The following is a 9,581-nucleotide window of genomic DNA, read 5'->3' as shown; positions in this document are numbered from 1 at the left end:
TAGCTTTATTTGGAACAAAAAACACCCTAGAATTAGGAAAGCCTTTTTACAACACCCAAAGCATGATGGGGGAATGGGACTGCCTCACTTCCAGTCATATTACTGGTCATGTAACCTACATGCTATGTCTTTCTGGGTTCAATATGATAAACATAGTGAAGTCCCAGTTTGGGTACAAATGGAATGTAACTCATGTCATTCAACTTCCTTGTCTGCTCTTTTGTTTTCCCCGATGCCTCTGTCATTACAATATGTCAAAAACAACCCTGTTGTAACACACTCACTGAAGGTGTGGTCTGGTGTTAGAAAACGCTACGGCTGGCAAAATGGTTCATTACCCCTGTTTACCCGAACCACCTGTTCTCCCCACCTATTGTTGATGACTCTTTTGGCATTTGTAAAAGAAATGGTATTTATAACATGAAAACCCTTTTTATAGACAGAATATTTCCTACATTTGAACAACTGAGAACTAAATTTAACCTGACAAATCCAATTTTTTTAGATTCCTTCAGATCTGTAATTTCATTAAAAACAAGATCCCCTCCTTCCCCTATTTGCCTAAAGAGTCACCTATGGAATCTGTCCTCTCCTTTGATCCTTCAAAGAGGGGTGCAGTAGCTTTTATCTATAAGTGCATGGCTAGTCTACAGAACCTTTCCCTGGAGACTCTGAGATCTACATGGGAGACAGACATAGGGGAGGCTATATCACCAGAACAGTGGGGATCAGCCCTGGATGGGGTGCACTCCAGCTCAATATGTGCCCGGCATGGAGTAATTCAATTTAAGGTAATACATCGCCTTCACTTCTCAAAAGTAAAACTTTCTAAAATATTTCCAGATGTAGACCCTACCTGTAACCACTGTAAGCGTTCACCTGCCTCCCTAGCACACTCATTCTGGCAGTGTTCTAGCTTGTCCACTTACTGGAACTCCATCTTCAAAACTTTATCAGATGTTTTTCAATTGACAATCAGGCCAGACCCTTTAATTGCCATCTTTGGGGTGGCGGGGGTTAATAACAAAAATCTAGTCAGTACAAAACTTCGAATAACAAAATTTGTTTCTCTATTGGCAAGAAGGTTGATTCTTCTTCAGTGGAAGTCACCCCACCCCCCGACCTGGACTCGATGGATGCAGGATGTGCTGCACCATCTTAGCCTTGAGAAACTGAGATTTACAGTGAATGGCTCCTTGGCCATGTTTTCAAAAGTCTGGCAGCCACTGATAGACTATATCAAAGTCTCACTCCCCCATCTCATATGCACAACAGTTAACTCCTGCTTCTAACCCTGGAATCTTCTCTGCAGTCATTATCATTTATTTATTTATTTTACTTAATTTCTTTTTTAATCCCACCTCAAGTAAACATCTGATGTTTCTGTAACTGCCTGTTCCTGTAATCTGTTTTTTTTTCTTTTTCTCTGTTATGTTTTTTCTATGTCTGTTTGTATAACAAAAACCAATAAGAATATGTTGGAAAAAAAAAAAAAAGATGATAAAATCTAGTCAGTACAAAACTTTGATGATGATGATACTGTTATCCATGTTTGAAATCCACTGGTCTAGTAGCTAGTCTTAACTCACCTATGTTATGTCAATGTGGAACATGAGAGAAAGTGTGGGATGACCTTCGTTTGCCTTTACAAATTCCAGTTGAGTTAAGTCCTCAAGCCATAATTCATTTCCCTCAGAGCAAAGTTTTAAAGCACAGCATGCAAGCACAGCGTCTCACATCTTATAATCTTATATTCAATTTGCTGTGAATAATCTTAACTTGGTGTAATTATCAGATAAAAATCTAACGGTTTCTGGCCTGGGTTGAGCCTCTAATGTTTCGAGATGCCTCTGATTGGCTCCATGGTTCATATCAGCACCAAATTCTGCATACTTAAGCAGAAATCAGTATTCAGGCTTCATTTCTCTTGTCTTGGTGAGCTTGTTCCAGCTTCAGATTTCTGTTGCTGGCTGACCATGGTACAACACACCGTGCTCTTTTGCTGTTGTATAGAACATCCACCTCAAGGCTGGATGTGCTGTGCATTCAGAGAAGCTTCATCACAGTTGTAAAGAGTAGTTCATCTGAGTTGCTGTAGCCTCACTGTCAGCTCCAACCAGTCTGGTCATTCTCCTCTCTGACCTCTCTCTCATCAGCAAGGCATTTCAGTCCACAGAACTGATGCTCACTGGATGTTTTTTGTTTTTCCAGAGTACTCTGAGAACAAACTCTGCAGACTGTTGTCTGGGAAAATCCCAGGAGATCAGCAGTTTCAGAAATGCTCAAATCAGCCTGTGTGGCACCAACAATCATGGGTTTTTAGAAACATTATCTCACTTGTTGATGCTTTATTGATTGTACATTTTCTCTTCTTTCTTTTTTTGATTTTAAAAACACATTTGATTCCCATGTATTTTTTTTAGACATTCATTTTTAGATGTGTGTGAGTGAACAAGGTAGTTGCAAAAACCACCAAAGTTTAGCCTTCATGCTAGAAAATATAATAATAATAAAAAATACATTTTAAGGAGAAATGTTCCATCAGTTGTAGCCTGTTAAAGAGCCCCCCTGTAGTCTGAGAGCCTGCCTGGAGCTGCAAGCCATTCACACTGTGGAGGAGTATGAAACAAACTTTTTTTTCTTTCTTGGCAATTAAATTCTTGGAAATTAAAATAACTTTCGACATCACAATTTAAAGCATGGCCCTTGAGGGGACCTCCATCATTACCCCTGTTGGATCAGTGGTCCCTGTTGGTGATTCTGTAAGGACATGGAGGTCCACTGTTAGATAGCTACATAAGTGCACTTGCAGCTCTTACATTAGGGTCTGGTAATAGAAGTCTGTCCCCTCGATAGGTGGATATGCCCCTAAACTCTTAAATTTTCTACACTGCTAATTGAAGTCTCACTCGTTCATTTCCTGGTGTATGAAAAATGTCATGAAGCTTTATGTCAAATATACAGTATATGCATCTATTTCTGACAGGATATTTCTAAAATTGGTGTTTTGTCAGTTGCGAAAAACAGGTGAATTTTGCTTTTGCCTGTTTTATTAATTGATTTTTATTCAGTTATGCATCCATGTTGCTTATTTTACTTCATCTTATCCAGGATGTTGCACACAAACACTTTCTGACCTGGGATCACATCACCATCGGAGACCCCACCTATCCCCACCACGGACTGTTCTCCCTGCTCACCTTTGGCAAGAGGTTTCACAGTATTCGGAGCAGTACATACAGTACAATATATGTTTGGAGTGAGTAGTGTTATAGCTGTAGATCTAATAATGAAGTCCAGTTCAACGTACAAATCCCCCCCGGTGTACAGAAATCCAATTATCAGAGTCAGAGATTTGAAATATGCTTGTGATGTATGACTTCAGAACGTAAAGTTCAGTTACTTCATATTCAGTAAACACCTGAAAAGACAGTCTGAACATTGGAGGGAGGTGTTAATTGAATTTGGCAGGAAGCTGGTTTAACAGGTGAAGCTCTTGCTTTAGCAGCATGTTGCAAATGGCACGTTTGTTTGGTGAGCTCGTCTGATACTGAGAGAATGTGCTGGGGGGCACCAAAGCAGTAGGTGTGCACTCTTAGGAAGAGAAGATATTCTGCTAGGTAAACTGATCATTTCATTGCTCGTTAGGTCAATTATCTTTGATTGAAAAACATTAAGAAATCAAATGAGTCATTAGAGAATGTGAAGAAATCATTTTCAGTAAACAGGGAGGTGAAGATGGAAGACCTTTAGAAGGTCTTCAGATCAGTACAAAAAAAACATGACTTCTGTCAAAAAGAAAGTAATGATCAAATTTATTAACAATGATGAGTTCTGAGGTTTAGCAGGGGGAGCTATCATTTCTAACTCTCACTCAATTATCATGACTTAATTTACTCAGATTGCAGTGTTGCCCAGGAATATGAACAAGTGTAAGGGCTGTGAGTGTAAACCATGTGCAGCAGCTCATATTAGAATCCCTGTCGTTGGGATCAGATGCTCTGGCTGGTGAGGCAAAAACATTACATCAGAAACACTGATGTGAGCGAGGCCCAGATCCAGGGTGATACCAGTACAATGGTTCTTTTCATGTACAAAGCAAATCATGTCTGTTTAGTCACAAATCTTACTCGAGAGCTCAGATGCAGTATGTAAATACCAAACACACAGATAATAAAATGTAGGGGTGACACCAAAGCCACTGATATCCTTTATGATCATCGGTATCAAAGCCTGTTGTGTGTCCAGTGTTACTGATGCTTTGATCTGGCCCTGTGCCACCCATGACACGTTTTTCTAATAAGGTAACAGGCATATTACATTCTAACATTTCACATTTGCATTTGAAAAGCTTAAGCTTATTATGGACTTTGCAGGCACATTGAGAGTTGAGTAAAGACTGATCTCTATGCTCCTTCCACAAGCACCCAGAATTTATCTGACCACATTTCTTCAATGTAATCAAGCTCTGAACGTTCCAGCTGAGCTTTGAAAAAAAAAAAAAAATCTTTGAAAATTCTTGTTATGGAATTGAAAGGACTGCAAACCTGGGCATGGTTCCCTCTCTTTGCAGAGGGGGAAATAATAACCTTTGAGATAGCATTTTCACATATGCAGCAATATCTTTGAATAAGCATACTTTCTTTTGTGTCTCTCTTTCATAAACAGGAACATGTCAAGGTGCGTGTAAACTGCTCTGTCTTGCCATTGAATTAATTTGGGACTGCAAATACAATGTGGGCATGTGGCTGTAAGGATATTTCCATTCTCTCTCCAGCTTTCCGTGTGCTCAACTGAAAATTTCATGTAAACTCGTAGATGTGAGAGAGAATATTTCCCCTTGAAAGCACTTGTGTGCTGCACCGAGCATCACACTGTAAGGTAAGGTAAACAATCGTAGCCCTAGGGGATGCGACTGAGGATAAGTGACATCTTGGATAGCTTCCTCTGTGACAACAGTCAAATTCAGGTGCAGTGCTCTTGTCAACAGTGGCTTCTCTGCACATCTGGATATTTTTCTGTCAGCTTACACACCAGGGTTCTCAGTCTTGTCGGCCTTGGATACTGTCGATGGGCTGCAGAGGAGGTACTGTATGGCGTGGCAAAGAGCATTAACTGCCCTTTCCAGCTTGAACACCTCCTTCCATCTTCACTACCCACAAGAGCAGCACCCCTAAGGTGACCAGATTCCCCAGCAATGCCAGGATATTTGAAAGACTGTGTGTGATCCCACCTGCAGTGAGTGGAAAAGGTCAGACACACTGCTGTGCCACAGCAAAAAGAATGACATAGATAAGGCATCAGACACACGTCAGACCTGTTCATTTACTTGCTCCCACTTTGACATAGAAACCCACGAATGATGAGACCGAGAAGACTGGGCAAGTTACCTATGGAATATATGGTATATACAGAATGTACATACATGTATGCATAGTAATGGTGAATGGCAAATGGATTTGCACTTGACTGCTTTTCTAGTCTCTCAGACCACTCAAAGCACTTTACATTATTTCTCACATTCATGCAGACTTGTAGGTACATAGTAGCAGTTTTAAAAAATATTTTTATGAAAGGTAGCCATTTGTTCTAATGCTCTGCTCTCTATTGTGTTTCAATCAAATTATCATGAAAAGCTATTCCTTAGAGTCCTTTCAAAAACTTTGAAAAGTTCAAATCACAGCTTGAGATGACAGAATCATTTTCTTTGAAAAGAGTAACTCTGGGGTACTAAGCAGTCAGTCATGCCCATCAAATCAAGTTGTACCGTTTAAAAACATGTTCCTTCCTCCGTCATTTAAAGTGAAATTCCGGCGTAAGTGTAAACCATGGTCAAACACACCGTAACACCGAGTTAGACCCCCCCTCGAGAGATCAATTTGCCCGACCGCTACATTCACGAGATCCACCAACTTCAGCAAATACCGCAATATTGCCACACACGGCGCTCTCCGGATCCACTGTCTGACCGCAACCAAAACGCCACCATTTGCCCAAAATAATGCTCAGAACTGCACCAAATGTCATCAATAGTACACACAGGGTCCCAGCACGTAGTACGAGTTGTCAAACATCTGCTAGCTTTGCCTGTTTTCTTTAGCAAGGAGATGCAACTCAACTCACCTACTTCTCCTCCTGGAGCCACTTGTTGGTGAGGAAGCCCTGACGAGTCGATCACCGAGTGCACCGGAGTTCCGCAGCTCTTAAAAATGCTCATTTGCGCCTATATCGTGGCCAGCACTCAATAATAATAGTTATAAAGTGATATGCAAGATAAAAAAAAAAAAAAACTCTGATTGTATTTCCATGAGGTAATTGTTGATTGAGCTGCGGAACTCCGGTGCACTCGGTGATCGACTCGTCAGGGCTTCCTCACCAACGAGCGGCTCCCGGAGGAGAAGTAGGTGAGTTGAGTTGCATCTCCTTGCTAAAGAAAACAGGCAAAGCTAGCAGATGTTTGACAACTCGTACTACGTGCTGGGACCCTGTGTGTACTATTGATGACATTTGGTGCAGTTCTGAGCATTATTTTGGGCAAATGGTGGCGTTTTGGTTGCGGTCAGACAGTGGATCCAGAGAGCGCCGTGTGTGGCGATATTGCGGTATTTGCTGAAGTTGGTGGGTCTCGTGAATGTAGCGGTCGGGCAAATTTATCTAATTTGGGGGGGTCTAACTCGGTGTTACGGTGTGTTTGACCATGGTTTACACTTACGCCGGAATTTCACTTTAAGTATTGCTTTTAAAATCTTACACTGTCCTAACAAACATTCTGCAATGCAAATGTACATAAATAAAAAGAGTTTTGCTGTACCCAGCACATATTGTGATGGTGCAGTGTAATAATAATCAGCCAAATGTTGCATTTATATCCTGTTTACAATATTTCATGCAAAAAGCAAAGTTGTTAGAACATACACTCGCACCTTAGGGACACCTTTACACCCACTTATCTGTGCAATTATCCAATCAGCAAACCATATGAAAGCAGTGCAGATATAGTATCGTGGAAACACGGGTCAGGAATTTCAGTTAGTGTTCACATGTCAGTTAGTGTTAGTGTTAGTGTTCACATGTCATATATGAGTGTCTGGACCCCAGGAAGAATAGTCCTTACCAAGGTGAGGACTAATGGGGATCCATAATAAAAACTAAACTAAACATCCAACATCAGAATGGGGAATGAGATCTCTACTCTGTGACTTCCATTGTGGCATGATTGTTGATGCCAGAAAGGCTAGTTAAAGTATTTCTGAAACTGCTGATCTCCTGAGATTTCCACTGACAACAGGCTCCAGAGTTCACTACGAATGCTGTGAAAAACAAGTCAGCAGCACTGACTTGTTTTTCAAGTGAGCGGCAGTTGTGCGGATGGAAACGTCGCGTTGATGAGAGAGGTCAGAGGAGAATGGCCAAACCGCTTAAAGCTGACAGAAAGGCCACGGTAATTCAGATTACCACCCTTTACAACTGTGGAGAGGACAGAAGCTTCTTGGAATGCTCAACGTGTTGAACCTTGAGGAAGATAGGCTACAGCAGCAGAAAACTACATCAGGACCACTCTTATCAATCAAGAACAAGAAATCTAAGGCTGCAGTGGAAACAGGCACAAATGTTCAGGTTAAGACTGGAAACATGTTGCTTGGGCTGATGAATCTGGATTTCTGCTAAGGTACACAGATGGTAAGGTAAGAACTTGGCATCAACAGCATAAGTCCATGGACCAAACCTGCCTTGTGTCAACAGTCCAGGCTGTTGGAGGTTAATCCAATAGAAGACCTTTTGGATGGCTTGAATGTGCAGCTGAGCAATCTGCTCAATTTACGCCATATAATGTGATTAATTTTAATTATATGAAATAAAAATATGTCTATCGCATCTCCTGGATGTTTCATTGATCATGCTTAACTGCTTGTAGGTTGAACATGGGTACATAGTCCAGGTGGCTCATGGCTGCAGAAACCTGGGTTCAGTTCCTGGCGGAGGTTCCTCTGGCTGCAGCAGGCATTTCAACCAACACAACTGGCAGAGTCGACGCTTGTGAAGCCAGTGAAGGAGCATGTCTGGGGCTCTTTTTTTTTCCAGAAGGAGCTCTGGGAAAGGACTGAGTCCAAAACAGAATGCTGTAGAAATGCAGTAACGCAAAGAAAATCTTGCTGGGCTAACTGTAGCTCATAGGGCTTTACAGGGCAGCTGACATGCACAACTCCATCATCTGCTGCTCTGTGTATCTGACAAAATTCTCAGTGTCTGAGCAGGGAGGGGTAGTTAGCAGCCCGGGTTAACTTGAGATGTTTGTTGTTTGTTTGTTTTTACCATTTGCTTTGAAGTGCTGTATAGCCTTATAGAAAATATCCCCCATAAAGTGAGGCTGGGAGAATTAGTTTAGTTCAGCTTTGGTGCATGAGGAAAATGTAGAATTATTCCTTGTATAATATTTCTGCCTTTTTGCCACTGAATGATCAAAATGCAATGTTAATTTTAGTCCTTGACAGGAAAAGTAGTAAATGTGAAACCATAAAGCATAGGCTGGAAACACGCTTAAGCTAGCAGTGTTAGCATGCTATTCAAGCTAAAATGCCTGGTGTTTTTTTCTTTTTTCATTATCATTATCTAACCACTTTGAATATAAACAAACAATTTCTCGTGTAACTTGTTTAAAGTTTTTGTCCTTTTTGAAGTTAAAAAAAAAAAAAATCTTATCCATAGCATCTTGTGAATCCTTTGTGAACACTAATGACTACATGGAACGGCAGAATTGGTATCCTTTTTAAGAATTCATATAATAGCAGTGTGAGGATAATGGCATATTTTGAGTAAACTGTGTCAAACAATTTCCTTCAGAGAGGCATAATATGTTTTTTCTCTGAATATGTTACAATATACACAGTCTAATATGCATGGCTAAATATAACACCTGCTGGTACACATTAAAGCAAATAAAGCTGATACATAGCCTATAAATTGTTTAACTGACATGTCTACATTTAACAAATGTAGTAAAAAATTGCAAGGCACTACTCTTTGTAAAACTTTGTAATCCTTTCATGTCCTTTGCTTTGGCTTTGGTGATTTGTCCAAACCCACATATAAACACTAAAATATTATAATGGTGTGGTTTCAACACTGACACTACAGAAGCATACTGTAACTGATTTACAATCAAAGAATACTCATGTCTCCAGGAGGATTGGTTAATTCATTAAGGAAACTTAAATGTTTTTAATAATTGGAAAAACACTTAAAATGTATATAACCACTGTATCTATTTGTACAATGTCACGTTTATACTATATTTATCAGAAAATGGCCACCAAAGCCACAATGCAAGAACAGCTCAGTGTTCGAAATTCCACTGACTTGTAATTTTTCTGCAGCCCATGCTGCTGCAGGTGTCAGATAATAGCGTACATATCGCTCACATTTTATCACTGGCCCATACTTTGAATGTACATGTTACATTACTGCTCTGATGCTTGTGGCCAGCGGTGTGCAACAACAAGACAAAAACAGGGAATGATTAAGTGGATGAAAGGATGGACAGAACTATTGGGCCTGTGTGGTTCTGAATCTGGTGGTGATGA

The sequence above is a fragment of the Trachurus japonicus genome, chromosome 12, assembly GCF_045865225.1.
Source record: "Trachurus japonicus isolate A0001 chromosome 12, Traja_1.0".
NCBI lineage: Eukaryota > Metazoa > Chordata > Actinopteri > Carangiformes > Carangidae > Trachurus > Trachurus japonicus.
The sequence above is the reverse complement of the archived record's forward strand: the minus strand, read 5'-3'. Positions refer to the sequence as shown.